This window comes from Triturus cristatus, chromosome 10 (genome assembly GCF_964204655.1).
Source record: "Triturus cristatus chromosome 10, aTriCri1.1, whole genome shotgun sequence".
Taxonomy (NCBI): Eukaryota; Metazoa; Chordata; class Amphibia; order Caudata; family Salamandridae; genus Triturus; species Triturus cristatus.
Window position 1 is genome coordinate 1,108,081,759 of NC_140593.1, and position 21,170 is coordinate 1,108,102,928.

Genomic DNA, 21,170 nt, shown 5'->3' on the forward strand with positions numbered 1-21,170 from the left:
CTGACGTTCAGCCTTCAGGGGCTCATTTATGAGCCCTTACAACACTTTTGCGCCACTTGTGCATCACTTTTTGTGACGCACAGGTGTCGTAAAAATGCGCTATGTTGCGCCCTATTTACAAAGTGATGCATCTATGCAGATGCGTCACTTTGTGAACCCCTGCGTTACATTATACCTGCGTCAGGTATAATGTATGCAGGGTGGGCGTTTCCCCGCATCCAAGCCTCGTAGAAGTGGCGCAGTGAAATCTATCAGATTTCACTGCGCCACTTCCAGGACGCCACTGCGTCAATATCTTACGCCTGCCTCACAGCAGACATATGACTGACGCAGGCCCTTTCACATGATTGCTGCAAATAAACTGCTCCGGATTGGTATGGGAAGGCCTGTGTGGGGATGGAATGTATGATGGAAAAATAGGGAAAACAGAAAGAAAGACAGAGAGGAAAACAACAGAGAACAATGTGTGTGAAAGACTGTTGAGTGTTTCAAGCTGCAACCAGGGAAATCAGAGATTAAAAGGTATTTGTGTTGTCTTTGAAATTGTAGAATGTTGCACGTCTTTAGGGGAGAGGGCAAGAGTTCCACACAGCTGGAGATAGTATAATGAAGCTGCATTAGTTGAGACACTGTTTGGCCTTTTTTGCTACTGATTGTGGGTCAGGCCATTTTTTATGAATTGCTGATTACTATCTGCTAATACTCAGTGCTTAATTTGAATCGGTGATTCGCGGTGCTCGGCACCGTCACTAAATTATCAACACCGGCACTCATGACAGCTGCCACATGGTGGAACTGTTTGAATAATTTAGACAGGAGGAGAACAACAGTTGTTGATTAACTCAATCTACATTAATTAAGGGGCCAATGCCGATGTTGGGTGGAAAGCCTCCTCCCGACAGTTCAAATCGATTGCGTCAGAGCCCTTCCGACCGACTCTGTCGGTTTCCATTCCGATCTCCCGATTACAATGTACTCTGTCGGAATGTAAACAGCGCAGTAATTTAGAATCAGTTCCGAGCAACTCGCTGAGTATCCGTGTCAGTCGCTACCACATCGTACACCCCTATGGACAGCATTTACGCCCTCGGGATTACGATGTGGATTTCTAATAGCCTTTTCGCGTCAGCCTGTCTGACACCGAAAGGCTGTCAGAAAGTGACTTTGGGGGCTCCTGGCAGGGCCCCTGTGCACCCACAGCCTACTGTTGATGGCTGAGGGGATACTTAAGGGACCCCCCTGTAAATCCCTGCACTGTATGGCAGGTACCATGGGGTGCCTGCGACAGGGTGCAGGGTTTTCCACAAATACCCCATTTCCCCATAGGAGCCTGTGTTACGGCCGGTTGTCGGGTGGAGCATGAGCTCCCATAAGGAACAATGAGACTATGACTGAACAGTGTTTGGTCGCATCCTAATCCGACGGTTGGAACCGCCGACCGCAAGTCGGTCGGTCCCAATTCCGCAACGGTGTCGGGCGGAGGCTTTCCACCCGACAACGTAATTGGGCCCTAAAAACAACTAACACCTGTCACCCAAGCCATTCGTATAGTGTTGGGGGCCTGTAATAGGTTAAATTATCACACTTGTAGCAGTGTGATGGTTAGTAGTTGTGTAGGTACTGTAAATGGCAGATCTGGCAGTGTCAATTGGTGGGACAAGCTGCAGTGGCCTTTTGAGGAGCGTCCTGGCACATTTTTCTTTTTACAAATGAAGCACCGCTAATACGGTTTTGAAAGTAGACTGAACTCTTGTGAAATAGTAGAGCAAACCGATGTGGCTTTCCCATCGACTTTACATTTAGTGTAACCATCTTCCTTTAACGTATGCATATAAAACATCTGTGAATCTCCAGCTGTTAACAAGGAAATTCCCATGTTTTAGGCCATGCCTGCTGTGAGTTAAAGGACATGCCCTTCAATTTTGGCATAGACACTGCTCTAGGCTTATCTTGACAATGGCTTAGAGCATCATTCTGGTTCTGAAACGTTTGTGTAAATGATTAAGGCATGTCTTGCAAGTTAAATTTGAAGGGGAATAAATGTTGCCCATGAATTCAAGTAAGAAAAGGGCTGTTCCCTCTACGGCTGGAGTATCAGTCAGCCGTTTGTAAAGGATTCTGTTTAGGCAGCTAACCAGCTAGACGAGTTGGTAAATGGAAGGGGATATCTGCCAGGAGAGATTGAAGAGAGAGAGGGTACATGCGGTTAACTAGAGCCAAGGGGTTAGAATGATAGGGTAGAACAATCAGGAGATTTTACATGATTGGTGTGATGAATATGGTCCTGGCTATGTGGAATGGATACTGGGAGCAGAGGTTTCATATTCTGACTGCCAGATGCACGGCATTTTACAGAAGGATGGCAGACTTGACGAGTTTATCAAGGTTCCTACAGAGTAAGAAGACATTAGAGTTTTTGGTGGGAGAAAGGGGGGTGTTTTGCTAGCTTGATATTGGGTACATACAATAGCTAGGTTTTGGACAGGTTCAACACAATAGAACAGAGACGCAACTGAGTGATGGATAGCAGAAAGACACTCCAAGATGCAGATAGGGAGATTAGAGGAGAAATATAAAAATAGAATATTGTCACATAGGGAGAACAAGAGAATCTAAATAAGGACCTGTCACCGAAGGAAGGAGTTGGTGTCATTCAGAAGAGGTAACACACCAGAAGTGACCGGGGTGGGACACCAACAGTTAGAGTTGGAGAAGAGTTTGAGGAGCATCAGTCCACAATGAAGGATTGGTTGGTGAGGCAGTGTGGGAAGACAGCAGGGCAGGTATATGAGTGGTGTCAAATGGTGGGTCCTGGATTCCTCCAGGGATAGTTGTGATGGCTATCAATGAGGGATGTAATTGGAGTAAACAAGATGCATTTGGAAATTCATCAAATCTTTGAAGAAGGTGATAAGTCATTTAAGGAGTTGAGAAGTATGATAAGTTGTCATAGTATGCATGTGCAAGCACGAAAATCTGTTCACTCAACTGGCACAGATTCAACTGGGTATCGTTCACTCAATAGACATTGATACAAATTAGGCAAAGTTTTATTAAATGTTCAAGCTTAAAAAATAACACAATGTATTCAATGACTACAGATTCAGAATGGGCACAAAGTAGCCCAATGAGCCAAAACAAAACATGCTTATTACTCTTACCTCCTTCATAGGTCTGAAGAGTCTATGCAGATGTTACCCTCCCAAGATGGTGGTCGCATTGTAATCAGTGGGTGTCAGGTCCAAACTATAATCGTGGCCTGAGACCGCGAGTGGACTGTAGTCAAGAGCAGTGCCTGCCTAAAGGTCGTTCAGATGTTTGGACAAATCCTTGGGAGTGGATTAGTCCAATCCTGTGCTGTTCATCCTCTTATCTCAGAACTGCTCTGCATTCCATGTTCCTTGTTGTCAATTAATTTGGTTTCCTAATATTATTTCTGGTACAGTTGTTCAGTTAGCTTAATAAGTTTCTTTAGAAGGATTTTGGAAACTGTATCTCCCTGTCAAAGAGTTGCTGTCAGAACCGTAGCATGGAGGGACAGGCCTTTTAAAACCGCCTCCCCCACCCACCATGATTCTAGCCGAAGGATACTTTTCAGATTTGCTAAATCAATAGCCTTGCAGGGAACATGGAACAATCTCCTCATGGCAAGAAGAAGGTTTCATCACAGCAGGTATGACTTTTACAAAGGCACAAGGAAGGGATTGTTGCAAAGGTGTAATGGTATGATTAACAATCTGCATGCACAATGAATTGCTATGAGTAATTAGTTTCTAATGCTTATTTGACTGAGTAGTAACACATGGCAGCCAAGGAAGTAGCCAGAAAATAAAATACCCCACACTTTGAACCAAAGATCTGACAACACCGAATGAGACAAACAGTAAGCCTGACACTTCCTAGATGAGTTCTTTTCACTTGTACAGTCTTTGATCATTCATCCTCCTACCCTTCCATCCATCCATTCTTTGATCCTTTTCCCCTTCCTTTTATTATTAAAACAATCCATTTACATTCCTTCCATCCATGTGTCCAGTCATTCATTTATCCATCCTTTCACTCATCCATCCGCTCTTTCAATCATCTACCTAGCCAACCCATTCCCTTCACACATTGATCATCTAGCCATTCACTCTTTCATCCATTAATGCTGTTTAGCCTTCCAACCACCCATGCATCTTTTCATCCTTCCTTCCAACCTTACATTAATTGATCCTTTCACTCCTCCATCCAACCTTTTATCCTTACAACCATTCATCCATGCACTGTTTCTTTGTTGTTTTACCCCTTTCTTCCATACACTTCTCCTCAGGGACGAGGAAGGAGAGGAACAAGAGAAAGATGGCAATGTCAATAGAGGAGGGGAGAACAAACTACGCATCCCAGGTGGAGAAAGCCTCAATACATAAACTTGGTTTCTGCAGGGAGACAATGGCCAGTGGATGCAGCCTAGTAACAGGAGGCCTCATTCAGAGTTTCTGCACCTTCTCATCACAGTCCAGACTGTAGAGGTGCCCGGTCCCCGCCGCACTCCAGGAGTAGCGTGACTTACCCAGGAGGGTGCGAAATTGCAGGGCTGGTGGTGGAGGAGGTGGTAGAGAAGGGAGTAGATGCAGGCTGTATTTAAGACTTAAAGAGCCCAGAGGCAAAACCCAGAACTGGACAGAAGGCTGAAAGCTTCTTTTTTATAGTTAGTAATGGTTAACTCCCAACAAAAAGGTATAAAGGAAAAGTAAAGTTTGGAAAAAAGGACAGAGTTATTCTTTACCTTTTTTTCGGGGGAGGAAGTGCTCTTGGTTTGTTTATGTATGACTAGTTGAAGGCAATTTCATTGTAGTTCTAAGCTTAAGAGGATAACCAGAGAAAACAATAGCATAAAGAACAAAAATGATAGAGCCTAAAGAGTTAAACCTGAGGTCCCTGTCTGATTCAGAGAATCAAGAAGTCCACTTCAGCATCTCCAGCCATCGCATCGCCACACCCAAGTTGACCATCTACACACCACCGTAAATGAACAAAATATCAGAGACCAGTTTGGCAAACACCCTCAACACCTCTAACCCTGTTACTGCCCTAACTTCAAACAGGGAGTGAAAAACTTCAATGCTTGGATCACCAATTGTGCAGACAGCATCATCCTCATCAAGAGCAACATCCAGAGAGAATCCTCTAAAAAGGCCAGCTGGTACACCCAAGAACTCAGAACAGCGAAATGAGACAGCAAACAGTTGGAAAGGAGATGGCACCCCAGCAAGGATATCTCTGACAGAGCAGCCTTCAAGACCTCCATCAGCCTTTACCACCACCTGCTGAGTGCAACAACGAAGACAGCCATTGCCGCACACATTGAAACACCAACAACACCAAGGAACTTTTCAACATTTGTAAGGAATTCTCCAACCCGGCTGCCAGCGAAAACAACATCACACCCTCACAGGAGCTGTGCAACAACCTCACCCACTTCTTTCAAGACAAGATTGAAAACATATACAGAAACTTCGATCCCCAACCCACACCTACAGACTTCCTCTGCAGATAAAGCACCTCCATAACTGACATGAACCACGCATTGGCCACCTGGAATATCTTCTCCACCCAGGACACAACCTCCACCATGAAATCCAGCCACTCCGGAGCTCCCACAGACCCATGCCTGCACAACATCTTCAACCTCGGAAATCAAAGTATCGGCCAGGAACACACCACCCTACTCAACACCTTTCTCCCCACTGCAACATTTCTCGATGCCTGGAAACACACCGTAGTCAGACCACTACTCAAAAAGCCCTCACCCGAACCCAGAGAACTCAAAAACTACTGGCCAATCTTCTTCCTTCCATTCCAGCGAAGATATTGGAAAAGATCATCAACAATCAAGTCATGACACACCTGGAGCGGAACTAGCTACTCAGCGCCTCCCAATCCAGCTTCCGCAGCAATCACAGCACCAAAACCACCCTTATCGCAGTCACCGATGACATCTGAACTCTCCTCGACCGAGGATAAACAGCAGCTTTGATCCTCCTCGACCTCTCAGTAGCCTTTGACACCATATCCCACAACATACTGATTGAAATACTCCACCACATCGGTATTCAAGGGGAGGCACTCAGATGAATCACCTCCTTCCTCACCGGAAGAACCCAGAGGATTCACCTCCCACCTTTCACCTCTGAATCCAGGGAGATCACCTGCGATGTCCCCCATGGCTCATCCCTCAGCTCCATGCTTATCAACGCATATATGACCCCGCTGGCCAATATCGTCAGATCCCACAGTCTCAACATAATTTCCTACGTAGATGGCACCCAACTCATCCTCTCACTCACGGACAACCTCACCACCACCAGAGCCAACTTCCACAGATGCATGGTAAACGTCGCCGACTGGATGAAGAACAACTGCCTGCAGCTGAACAGAGACAAGACAGAAGTACTGATCTTTGGCAACAGCAGCAACCACATCAGAACCTCAGAATCATCATTGACAACAAGATCACCATGAAATCATAGATCAACACCATCTCCTCCACCTGCTTCCTCACTCTGTGCAATCTGCGAAAGATCTTCAAGTGGCTACCCCTTACACATGAGATGCACTGTGACACAAGCCCTCATCATCAGTCGTCTCGACTAGGGCAATGCCCTCTACATGGGAATCGCCACACACCTTCAGACCACATATAAAGCTGCAGCCAGACTCTTTCTTGGCTTTCTCCGATGAACCCACATCACCCCCACCCCAGGAAATTCCACCAGCTCCCCGTACAGCAGTGATGTTAATTCAAGCTGCTGACCCATGCACACAATGCTCTACACAACCAAATGCCCACCTATATTAACCACTGCCTCAACTTACAGCAACTATTGAGAAAACTATGCTCTGCCTCCCTTTCACATGCCCATACTCCCCACATCTACCAAAGCAGAACTGGAGGACGCTCCATCTCCCACATTGCAGCAAAGACCTGTAATAGCCCCCAAGCACCTCAGGACCATCACCTCGCTTCCGGAATACCAAATGGCCCTCAAAACATGACTGTTCGAACAAGCCTCCAGGGGCTGCAAGCACCTGGATACCCTATCGGGTGATTAGCTGTGCTTTATAAATTCTCATTAATTAAATAAGTCTAATAAGGCAAGAAGGACCCTGGGAGAAGAAGAGGACTGCAAGACTGACGTCGAAGGAGAAAGTGTTTAAAAGTGCATGAAGGAATAAAACGAGGTAGGGATGCAACCCCAAAAGAATAGACAAAAAATCAGGGAAACCTTGGTGAAATTACAGATTCATTTTTAGGAAGTTGTATACTTACCTGTAATTCATTCTCTTCCTCAGAGGGTCTCTGGTCGGACAGTGACAGCAGGTGGGAGATGAAGTGGGCAAGAATTTAAGACTAGGTCTAATAAAGTAGTTTTGCTGAAATAACTTATAATTAAATAAAAGGACTTCAAGATAAGCTGCAAATCTGTCTTTGGAATATTGGTTGATCTTGCTAACTGAGCTCCTGAACCAATACCAACGTTTCACAGGTGGGCTGATAGAAAGGAAAAAGATGGAACTGGAGTAGAAAGGACAAAAGGAAAGGTGAAAGGAATGATCGAAGAAAGGTGAAGACAGGATTAAAGGGTGAAAGATTGGATGGAAGTTCAAGGAATGCTAGATGAAAGAATGAAAGGATTGACAGGTGAAAGTGTGAATGGATAGAGGGAAGGAAGAATGGACAGATGTGAAGGGTTAATGAATGCATGGTTTAACATGGATGGATACATAAACATATTGATTTGGTGGATAGGTGAAAAGATGCATGCACAGAGGATGGATGGATGGGGGGATGGAAGACATATGGTTGGATTGGACCATAGGTGGGCTGATGGAAAGAAGAAGGGATGGACAGTTGGATGCATGAATATATGAAAGGGTAAATGGATGGATAATTGCAAGGAGGATGCAAGAAACTCTTTCAAGAAGGGTCGTGTTTGCTTGCTTTCCACGCTTGGTCTGATTTGAGATATGTTTCAGGTGGGAGCATTTTCTGTTTTTTCCCTTGCATGTGTCCACTGTGCTCATGAAGTACAGGAACTAAAAATCACTAATGACAACCTGTGAGGAAGAATTTCATCTTGGCTTGCTTCTGTTCCATGAAAGAGGTATGTTGTCTAGTAGTTTGGTTCTGTGGAGCTACAAGGATGCGATTAGTGCAAAAGTTCAAAAACATGAGGGCAAGGATGATTTATTCTTATTTCTATGGACAACTGGCTTGCAAGCCTCAGTGTGCCAGGCATGCAGACATGGCTCTACCTATGCTCCTAATACCTTGGAAATTAGGCAACACCTCACTGATGGCACCAACTGAAGCAGAAATGCATCTGGGGCTACCTCTGGTCAATGAAGGGAGAATGTAGATGCATTACTTCTATTGCTGTCGGGTCACACGGATTTGCCAAGATGCATGCTTGCCCTGATGTTATCTGTGGAGCATTAAAGAAACGAATATTGCAAATGTGTTGTCATATATAAGCAAGGCTGCATTTATCCTCACTTCTTATCAATAATTGACTTACTTAAACAGCACAAACATGTTGGATGTAAATGCTAATGCCAATCTGAGCCACTAGCAATTACTCTAGGATCAATCCCATCCATTGCTTTTAACTCACTTTGCCATTATAGGCAGTGACCAACCTTATGCAGATTATTCTTAAACATGCACCAAGAGGGACTGTTCACCTCAAACTAGTATTCACCTCCCCTGTGAGAGGAGCATTAGGAGCTGCACTTACGTTTTGTTGATGTTTGGCTTCATGAGGGACGTGCAGGTCACCAAGGCAGGACAAGCTCAAAACTGATCTCTAGGTATAACTATGGCACTTGGGCTACTCAGAGATCATGGAACATGCCTGATAATCAAAGGAAATCATTTTACCAGATGTATTTTGAAACAACCAAGTATGATATTATGTTGCAGAATATTATAATAATTAAATATCAATGTATTTTGTGTGCTATTCATTCTGAATCCGAACAGCCTGCTAGAATATCTGTTACTATAAAGTTCACTGTGGTGAGCCACTAACTTGATATAAGAGACGTATCTTGAGGGGGTGTTGCATGCTCTGAAGATCTGCATTCTCAAGTTGCTAATGGGTGATGGGAAACCTCATTGTATAAGGATTTCATGTGGAATCAGCAGCATATGGGACATAGACAAACTGACTGAATATTGTGCTTTCAGACCTAATGGATAACGAAAAGCCTGCTGGAGAGAAACCTTTCACATTTTAAAACTGTTCTTCTTTGCTTTTCTGTCTGGAGAGGACATTTTGTTTGTGACTACTCAGAGGTTTAGAGAAAGAAATTCAAAATGATTTTGCTATTTGTCTGCAGCCACTCTATAAATATGAGTGAGCGTGTGTTAAGCAAGATGTGGGACTCCAGCAGGTCCACTGTGCAGCTGAGTCAATATCCAGCCACACATTTGAAGGCCTTTGGGAAACTAACTCCCAGGAAGGTAAGATGATGCAAGAGATGGTAATATGGCAGATTTTCAGATCATTGATAGGAGTTGCAATTTTATGAATGGTTGATCATGTGAATGTATGAGAGTGTGAAACTTTGCAGTAGTTGTGGGGGAGTTGAGATCTACTCTCCATAAAGAGAGGAAAGTAGCACTCAAGTACACTCCCCACAGAACAGTACTGTATGGCCACTTCTCTGCCATGCAATTACTGGGTGGTAGGGGATGACGTCATTTCTAGCAAGAAGTATTCTCTTACTTGATGCCCACAGTAAGAAACAGATCAGATAGAAACTAAGTTCTGTACAGTCAGTCACTTGGTCTCATCAAACAAGATTCCCTGAAGCTCTCCCTGTTATTCTGCACATCACTGCTTAATTGAACAAGGAGCAGGTAATTTAGAGGGGTTTCCAGACTCAAACACAGTGATTCATTGCAAAGGCAGTAAGTGGGCAGCAAAAGTGAGTAACTGCTGAGAGCTATCAAGCTTAAGGATGATATTCACAACACCAGGTGGGATTCTTATTCACAGATGTAGACTAGCAGGACATTTGTATAGATATTAGCCCACACTAATTGTCTTGTACTTCCCAACTTTCATGAAAGGAATTTTAGGCAAAGGCTGAAATTCTGGTAGACCTGAGACTAACATAGCAGGTGTTTACTGCAACATCTGCTGAGATGATGTACTTGTTACCTTACCATTTACCAGAGATTACCCCAAAGTTTGTGTTTCACACTTCTGGGAGATACTTTCAGAGAGGGCGAGGTGTACTGCTGCCTCGATGGAAGGGATAGCATCAGTGTGTGATCCCTGAGGGATGAAAGAGTGAGTTGCACAGTGAATGTTTATTTGTTCTTCACATAGAGTGGCCATACCAACAATTCCAGGCAGGTCAGGTTTTTAAGGTGTTTCCTCGGGCTGCCACAGAGTTTCATAAATAACCTCTCCAGAGTATGGCAACCAGCCAGCTTTGCAGCAGGAATTATGTTTGGATAGAATACACAAGGTAGTGTTTACTGGACCTACATCAGGAAGCAGGAACTAAGAGCCAGATGCATGAACATTTAAAATAGCGATTTTGAAATAGAGATTTTTTCACAGTAATCTTTTTATGAGGTTGTATGTCAATACAGTACCATCACAGTCATTTACAGCATTTACATACAGTGGTTAAACAACATTTGATCCCCTCAGGGACCCCAGTCAGTGCATTGACCACATCAATTGGACTCTTGACGCGGGGGTGTGTCCTATTTTTCATAGAAGGTTAGTTCTCCACTTCCAATACTGTTCCAAAAGTACCCATATCCATTGATGCTTCTTTAGATATCCCTGAGACTCACATACAGGTTTCTCACATATACAGCATAGATCCATTTCTGCCCTCCAGGCTCTCATTGGTGGGGCTCCCACCTGTCACCATAGGCAAGCAATATCCCTTTTTGCTATTACTAGCCCCAGTTTCAGGAGTGCCCTCTCAGTGTGCATGTAACCTTCACTGTCTACCAGTTGGAGAAGGGCTATTTTAGGGGTGAGGATGATAGGACACCCCAGGATTTCTTTCAAAATTTCCCCACCACTCTCTAAAAGGGTCAGAGAATCATGCAGTCCCAGACTGTGTGGAGGAAGCCGTGTTTCTGCACTGGAGGCCGTTGGGGTCGGGAGTTCCATGTATGCACCATAGGTGTTGATTGGGTCAGGTAGATGAGGTGTAAGCATTTGAATTGCATGAGGTGTAAGTGTGTTGTCACAGCCGCCTCCTTTGGATCCATCAGGGCCATTGCCCATTCCATGTCCTCCAAAGTGCCCAACGCCAGCCTCATATTGTTCCTGTAGTTGCAGGAATGAGTCAGATGTATTCATCACGAGGGATTTGTAGAGTATGGAAATGTGGCGTTATCGGGGGGAGGGGCCCATTTTGCGTTTCACCTCCAGCCGGCGATAATCGCTTCTCATAATGTATGAAGCTTTTGTTTTAAATTAGCAATTCCTGGTAAGTCACAAGTTCACCTACCTGATGAATATTAATGAGGTAGGTTGCAATTTGCGGCCTTTAGGAATGACAGCCACCACATGAGTGGTGGCCGGCTGAGATTCTACTGAGGATCAACATGTTTTGGTCAACATTCACAAAGGGGTAAGGGTCCCTTAGGGACCCCTTCTCATTTGCGATGTGTTAGACCTGCCAGCCTTAGGGTAGTCTTCCCCCAACTTTTTTCCTGCCTTCCTTCATTTTTCTGACCTTGTTTTTGCTGGCTTTAGGACTCTCTTCACTTTACCACTGCTACACAGTGCTAAAGTGCTTGCCCTCTCTCCCCTAAAAATGGCAAAATTGGCTAATCCCAATTTGGCATATAAGTCCCTAGCAAAGTGCAATATAAGTGCCCAGGGCCTGTAAATTAAATGCTGGTAGTGGTCCTGCAGCACTCATTGTATCACCCACTTACATAGCCCTCTAACCATGGCTCAGGCCTGCCATTGCAGGGCCTGTCTGTGCAGTTTACACTGTCATTTTGACCTGGCAAAAAAAACCTCTTGCCAGGCCTAAACTTTCCTTTTTTTATACATCTAATTCACCCCTAGGGTAGGCCCTGTATTACCCACAGGGCAGGGTGCAATGTATTTAAAAGGCGTGATGTGTACTTTTAAGATTTATATGCCCTGGTAGTGAAAAACACCCAAACCACTGCAAGACCTATCTCTCCCATAGGACAACATTGGGATTACCTTATTACATCTTTTAAGTGTAATTCTCAATTGTGAAGAGATTCATTTTTAAGGTTTGGTGTCTCTGGACTCACAATTTAAAATCACAACTGATATTGAAGTCAGATTTTAAATTGCAGTTCTAAAAATGCCCCTTTTAGACAGTTCAAACCAACACAAAATCCTCCAATACTGACTATGAAACTACAAACTTTAATTTTTGTTCATGGTCACTGTATTGAATAACAGTGAGTACCTTATTTCTTTAACTTTATTCTTTATGACAATTTTAACAATATACTCATTTGTATATGATGCATTGAAATATAAATAACAAACAATGTAAACATCTCATCAATATTCAGTGCAATACATTTTTACACATCCCACACAATACAAAATACAACAACAAATCCATATCAATACATACCAACATACAACAACAACAACTAATACAACAAAAATTGAACAGTTCTGAAATTAATTGCCCAAGAGTAAATGTTTTTTATCTTTCCCTAATAATACGTAATACATTCCTCTTGAATGGGCTTGCTCTACCACACAGTGCAAGGTGATTTAGAACATGGGAGTGGCCTTATCACTATTCAGTCCCATCCACCGGGTTCCAGCACTCGTTAATCTCCCACACTTGTGGCTGAGAACACGTCAACGTGTGTTGACCCTTCACACTTAAAGGTTCTCATCAGACTCAGAACTGACATAAGACTGAAAAGAACAATATAGACATAATCAAAAATCAATCAAGATAGGAGCGTTGATTGAATTGAGAACGATATAAGCACCACATGATTTACCTCATGTTATTTTCAAACGTCATGAACACCTCTTCCTTGCGCTCCTGGATAGACCAATTAAACCTGTAATAGCCAAACCTCACATGTTACTATACTGTGTCAAATCGTACTCGGATGGACGTCACACTTACTCATGATATAGGTCCTAATCACTTCCAACAATTGTGATTTTTCTGTGGACATCAATGAATCAAAATCCAAGGTTACATTTGATGGACAGAGTAGACTCTGTTTACCTGGGGTAGGTGGATTCTGTACGAGAATAGATTAAAAACTGCACACTGATTCGGGAGTAAAGAGAATGTGAACTCTAAATCCGTGCACATATCCATTTGGGTGATATGAACCAATACTCGATCGCCTGACTATACATGTGCGGTGTCATGGCTCCTGCGTCATACCCATATCCTTCAACACTGTACCAGCAGTTTAACAACCATCTAATTACGCGTGTCAGCCGACGTGAACAAAGCTTGAAATTACGACTTATACGGCTTAACGAATTACAGGACTGAGATTGCTGACTGCTTAAGGGCCCATTCGCTAGTATAGGTATTGTCCTTTTAGAAATTTGGCATTTTCTTACTTTAAACATTTGTGCCTGCTGCCTGTTTGTCTTGAATCTGGGTTGGGTGACTGCTGGACTTTGTGTATTCCCTTTAGACAGCAAAAGGGAGGTTAGGTGTGACCTGATGGGCTATCCTGGGTGATGTGAGGGGGAGCTGGGCACAGCCTCACACACCTGAATAGGCTGTGTCCTATCCACACAGGCAGGAAGGGAGGTCCTCTGTGCACTTTAAAGCCTTCTTTGACGTCTCCCCCACTTCAAAGGCACAACTGGGTATAAGTACTGGACTTCTGACACAATGATTTCAGTACCCTCCTGGACCTGTGAAGACTCTGCCAGGAAGGGCTGCTGTGCTGCTAAAGGACTGCCACTCTGCTGGACTGCTGCTTTGCTGCACTCCTGCCTTGTTGTGCTACCCTGCTGCCTGCTGTTCTCCTACCTGTGTGAGAAGTACTGGACCTGCATCACTTAAACCCAGAGGGACTCCAAGGGCTTGCTGGCTTGCCTCCTGATCTGACATCTCCGGGACCTAAAATACTTCCGAATTTTCTGCTGCTGCACCTGGACTCTGCCATCTGTGAGTTTTCCCTGTCAAGTGGTGCCACCCCAATCCTGGACAATTGGAAATGACGCCAAGATGCTTTCTTCAATGAAATCCACACATTTTCTCCAGAACCAGCACATCGGCACCATTGAAGGGGTCGGAACTCAAGCATTGCCCTTGTATGTGATTTGAACCGGCGCATCACCTCTGCTGCGAGATTGACGGCAATACGTTGCCTTCAGAACAACCACCGTGCAGCGCTCACCCCGGCTTGAGGTCTTCGCATCTCCGACAATGACAGCCTTAACAGCAATGACGAGAAATCCTCATATCAGTCCCTGCGCTGATTAGAGCCAACGATTCACCACTGCTGCGAGGACCAGTGCATTGCCACCATTGCGAGGATTGACGTCAACTCATCGCTTCTGCTGCATCCGCATCTTCCTTAACATAGACACAGCCTTGATCATGGCACTTCTGTTCAGTAGGCCCACTGGGTCCCTGTATCTGGCCCGTGCTCCATCGCGGTCGGCCTGAACGTTTGACTTTGTCCCAGTCCGGCGTGACCAGATGTCCCAAATAAGCGCGTATTGCTTTTAAGCACTAGCTTACAGTTTATTCTTTGTCATTTGGTCTTGTTTTATTTATAAATTTATTTATATTTATTTATAAATGTGGTGTTTTCACTGTGTTACTGTTTGAATTGTTGTACAAATACTTTGCACATTGCCTCTTAAGCTTAAGTGAAACCTGACTGCTCTGTGCTAAGCTACCAGAAGGTGAGCGCAGGTTAATTTAAGGTATGTTTGTGACTTACTCTGACTCGCATTGTGGTTCCTTCTTGGGACAGGGTGCATACCTCTGCCAACCAGAAACCCAATTTCTAACACAATGGTTTACCAACACCTTAGAGGAGGTGGTTAAATATTATAGCCTTAAAGCCCGCGGTAGCGGTCCATACCGGCTATTAAAGGCCCGCTACCGCGTTAAAGGCCCAAGCCGAAGGCGAGGGACTTTAAAAAGGTAGCGTGACTTTAATTGCCGGTATAGCCCTGCTACAAAGGGCTATAAGGCTATTAGAACATTCTGCCACTTGAGGGCAGAATGTTCTAACAAATAAAACAAAGGTCTCTCAACGCTCGAGGGGATTTAATTCCCCTCGAGCTCTGAGAGGCCTTTGGAAGACATTGGAATGTTGCTCTGCGGGCCTTTACCGGCCCTTAGAAGCAGGGAGAACTCCTATGTCTACAATGAAGCTCCCAACATTCCAATATTCTATTAATGCTTTAAGACAGGAATTAGTTTTCAAAACATGAATACATACCATTACGATTCGGTCTTTTGAAGAGATGCCCTAAACACGCCTTTCCAACAACTAAATTGGTATTAGGGCACAAACCCAAATTGAGATTTGATAACTTGTTACAATTTGAAGGTTTATACCTCGGAAAAGGTATTTCTGGAATCTCAAATGGCCTGACTCAGCAAATCGGGCCTTTTGCAAGGGCAAAAATGCTTTCTACATCTTGTCCAAATTTAAGTTTACAAAAAGAGGGTTATTCCCCTGCAATGAATACACCCTATATTTAGACACGGTTGCGTGCCTACTCCTGTGCATGGTAGCGCCAACCCGTCACACAGGAGGAGTGCCACACAAAGGGATTTAAATAATGCACCCACGGGGAAGCAGGGGCTACAAGTAGAAGTATCAGTGATTCTCTGTTTGGTAGATTATATGTTTTAGAGAGCAACAGAGGATAGAGAGAGCAGGACAAACATACACTCAATTACTGTATTTCTGTTTTATCAGGTGAAGTTGGAAATGTGTTTAGTGCCCTTTAATGTATCTGTGCAAATGTCTAATATGACCCTTTTTAAGTGCTGATATGAAATATACATTTGAAAGGCTCCTTTTTTTCTATTGTTAGAGAGTAGATCTTGGGAAGATTACACATAGGGCCCCATTCACAACGGTATTCGTGTGTAGTAAAGTTACGAGAGCTGAGTCTCCGAACTCAGGGCGGAATCTCTGCATGGCAGTTCTAAGGGGCTGATTACGATGGCGGGCGGATCGCCACCGCCGGCCCGGTGGTGGCGATCTGCCCGCCATCAACCTGAATATTCCCACCGCCAAATTAGGAATGGCGGTGGGAATGGGAATGGTACCGCGGCGGACGGAAAGACCGTCCGCTGTGGTCCCGCAAGGCGGTTCTTTTCCGCCCGCCTTGCAGGACACGGTACAATGGGGCAATGACAGCGGTGCCGTGCAGGCACCGCCGTGGCCATTACGATGCCTGTCTTTTTCGGTGGAGATCCCGCCGCAAAAATACAGGCATTGAATGCCTTTGGGGGCCCGTTGCGGCCCCCGGGGGGATGGGGGGGTTGGGAACTGCACGTGGGGGGTACCTATGGTACCCCCCTGCATTTGCATGTGCAAGGTGGCAGGCACCGCAGGGTGCCTGTCATGTTATACATTCAAATGCACAACATGTATTTTTACATTGCGGTGGGTGCTGCTTGTGGCGAGCGAATCGTAATTGGTATTGCAGGACCGCCGCACCTATTGCGGACGGTCCCTTTTGCCAATGGACTTTGTCCACCCGCCATCGTAATCGACCCCTAAGTGCGGAGAGTCCTCCCCAAGTGCGGAGACTCCACCACAAATGTGGAGACCCTGAACTTGTAACTTTACTTCACATAAACACCTTAGTTAATCAGCCCCATAAGCTCCAGCGTCCTACCTCCCAATTTGTGAAAAAGTTTTTATCACTTCCCTAATCAAATGTCCTAATTTTTACCTTACAGATCTAGATTCTAATCTAAGTTTCAGCATCTGAACAAATATAATCTTCTTGTAGGCAAATGGTTTTATTAGCTATGCATCTCAAGTTGTAAATATATGTAATGTTAAAAATGTGAAATGCAAAAAACAACTGTACTGTGTATTATCTAGTAATTCCCCACTGGTACATTGCCAGCAAGATAAGACATTCAGGTTTTTAAAATCTGGTTTCACCCAAATCCAATGGATACAACATTCTTCTATGTGCAGTTCAGCAATTCAAATCTTAGTTGAACCTGATGAACTATTAATGCTCTCTTTAAAACGCTTAAATGCTACTTGGATATGGACATCAAGGCCATCTTTTGTCAGTATGTCATTATAGGGTGGGGTATTTACTATACAAGGTAAATACCGTTACACCAGGGTGAGATATTTACCACATGTGGTAAATGTCTCCTATTCTGAGTTTTTAAAAAGAAAATGAGGCATAACATGTGGAATCAGTTTTAGCACACTGAATTCAGCATGTTTTGTCATTTTTTCTGAACCTTTAACTCCATTAGATTTCAGCATGTTTGACCTGTGAGGTTGTGATAATTATCACACAAATGGTAATTCAGTTCATGTGCATAAAAAATAAGAATACACTCGAGATCTTTCTCTCCCTCTCTTTTCTCTTTGTTCCTCTCTTTGTGGAGCAGGTTCATTAACCAGCTAACTTACTACCATTGAATCCTGTGACACACAGGTTACACAACGATTCTTGCAGCAAACACTCAACTTCCTGAGCTATCACATTGTGAATTGCTCCTGTAGTCTGCAACTGTCACATTTTCTGTGACATGATCAAATCTCCAGAGTGAGAACGTGTATTTTTAGTGGAAGTGGAAAGTAGCCTTCTTCAAGTAATAATGGCACTATTTTTTACTCTATTCCTTAATCAGTCCAGCAAGGTTTCAATAATTTAAACCTGGGCTCAACCCTTGCGAGCTGTACAGATAGGCTTAACTAAGGAGAAATGGTTAAGCATTTGTCAGCAACAAAACAGGTATCAATCAGATAGGACACCATATATCAAAATATCAAACCCATTAAAAAATAGAGAAAATCTTATTGAGTAAATAGACACCAAAGCAATGAAAATAGAACGGAGGGAAACTGAGATTTTTTTTTTCAACGGTTTAGATGTTTCTAGTGCCCAAAAATGCAAAGCGGCAACCGTGGGTATCTGATTGAGCTGAGTCAAAAGTTAAGGTCAGCTGTGGGTTGGATACAGGGACAAGGTTTGGCCCAGTGGAAAGTTAAACTTTGCTTCTGGCTTAGTCTTTTACTTGGAGAAAATCTTCATTGACAATCTTGTCAGCGGGTCAGGGTGGCAGCTGGATCTGAGATGGGGCTGGTCGACAGAGGCTGGCTGCGGTGCAGAACCTCAGTGGAAGCTTCAACACTTTAGGGAAGCTTGAGGCTCACAACGACAAAGGCAGAAAAACTCTGAAAGGGAAAGTCGAAAATTCTGGTCCAGGAAGGTGAAGTCTTCTATGTTTGAACTTAGAAACATTTTTGGAAATCAGGATTCTTTCAGTGAGGCAAAGCAGCAAGTCGATTCCAACTGACGTTTCAATGTTGGTGACTGCAGCTTTGGTTGATCTAGTAGTAGCCTCAGGTTCTTTTAGCAAAAATCCTTGAAAAAGTTCCAACTTTTAAAGATAGGCAAGAAGCGTATACTCTGACACTTATTCTTATCCATGGACCCAAGGACATTAAAGGACACCACTTGGGGGTTAGGAATCACTGCAGGGGAAGCCACCAGAAGGGCCCAAAGTAGGTCCAGCTGGGACTGGTTAGTTGGGTGAGCTTCTTGCAGCTTTTGTGTACCTGTAGCTGTGCAGGAGGTTAGTCAGCTAACCCTTGAAGTCTACTTCTCATTCCTCTGTAATAAGCGAAGGTCCAGCCCTTGGGGTATCTCTCCACAAGTTCAACAGAAGGTGCAGTCTGTTGTCTTTCTTCCACAGGTCCAGAGGTGTTCTGAAGAAGGTATCCCGGGGTGCCACTTTTATGGCTGGCTCTTGCTTGTGGATGGGGAAAGCTCCCTGACTAGTAGAGAAAATGTAACCAGGAACAACCCTACCCACTTTGACATAATTTCCAGGGGAGTTGGCCATAAACAAACCCACAGAGTCCTGTTCTGCCAAAATTCAACATGGCAGTATCTTTCTTCCCCTGGTCAGAACAAAGGGAAATTATAAACTCCCCCTGCAAACCAGTTCTGGAATAGGTTTCTCCCCACTGGGATTGGTGTGGCTCTGGCTACTTGGACAATGGCTGGGGTAGGCCTAGATGTGAATTACAGTTGCCTGTGATGGAGGATGCCCCTTTGAAGCTTGTGCAGTTGGTGGGCACAACCCTCAGGCCATCTTGTCAGGAGGAGGTCACACCTCCTCCAGCCAATTCCCTGGTGCTCCCATTCCTGAGAGCCATTTACACCTGCTGGCAGACTTCCAGGTGACAGTCGGGGATTAACTTTGAAAAGTCTACTAGACATTTTAGGCAGGAAATTGTAAACATTGTAAAAGTGGAATTTTCAAAATAGTAATTAAAACTCTAACTTGACCACTAGACTGGGGTTTGAATTACTATTAATTTTAGTCATTGAATCATTTTTCTTGCTATTCTCTGACAAATTATAAGGTGTTTTATTCAAACACAGTGCTTTTTTGACGTGTGAAACCTAAGAGCGCATGTCCTGCTTTTTAAATGCCACACACCCTGCCCTACTGGTATTTAAGACCTACATCGGGGGTGACTTGTAAGCATAGAAAAGAAAGATTTTGGCCTGTTAAATGGGGAATTGTATCAGATCAAACTGGCAGTTTTAAAACTGCACATTCAGGCTGCTGGGTCAGGCCTGAAGACATACTTTGCCTTGTCGCTTTATTGGTGGCACAGTAAGTGCAGCAGTCCACTAGTGGCATTTAACTTACAGGCACTGGGTACACAGAGTACCATATATAGGGAAATAAATTATAGGTAGATTAAAAATGCCAATCAGGGATATGTCAATTCTACATGTTTTAGGGGTCAGGACACATACACTGGGAGCTGGACAGCAGCACCCAGCTTTCGGAGTCCATGCACTAGCAATAAAATCCAGCAAAAAGAGGGGGAGGTTTGGGGCTTTTTCTTTCAACCAGTCTATAGCTAGCTTTCCTCCAGTTCTTTTACTATAACTTACAGAGACCTGAAGAGCTTTAACAATGTTATTCATTTTTCAAAATATGGTTCACCTTCTCATTCGCACCCTAACACCCTCCCCAAATCCCTCCATTCAACTTATCCAATCACTCCATTTGAGGAATCTAATTTAGGGGGCACACCACAATCCCTGCCAAAATCGCATAAACTAATATACTACCTTGCTGGTAGATTTTACAGCTGGTCTTTCTGTTATTGAAAAGTTATTATCTGTCTTTGGCTGCTTCTCTCTGCTGATTTCATACTGTGAAGCAGGCACTCATCCAAGATGAAAAAGACTCGAGCAATGCAAAGAATGGGAATAGAGGACCCAAGGTGCAATTTGTATTCCATGGAACCAAACAAAGTCAAACAAGACCTAAAGGCAATTCAATTTGCAGTGTGTGTGTGTCTTCTGAATAAATAGATGTGCTTCATGCCCAGACAGACATTTATGAGAGTAAAGAGAGACAAATCAATAACTGACTTACCACTAGAGAGTTTATTAAAGGTAAGCTGACTACCTCCTGTCAAGTAGTTTTCACTTTCTACAAGTTAGGTAGGCTAACAAGAGTTTTCTGAAAACAGGGCAAAAACAGAAGATCTAAACAGTCACGCACAGATAGAGTGTCTACAGCTAACCCCCTTCACCAGAGGTCTTGGAATGTAACATCAATGCCTCTGTTCATCACTGGAGGTCTTGTAATATAGCATCAATGCCTCTCTTCAGTAGTAAAAATGAGGTAGTCATGTCTGCCACCAACACACAGGCGTAGGTAGCACTGAAGAATACAAAAAAGGGATGGATAGAAAGCTTGAATTCATCTCCGCCACTGTTAATTACTGGGAACTGCATTCGATTACATCATTATTTTGTACACTATGCCATCCTGTTTTGTGTTTGCTGTTACCCACAGATGAGTTGGACACTGCTAGGGCATACCAAAACATGATGGAGCTCCCTGCCGAATATGTTGTTGGGCCCCTGAGACTTCCATATCTC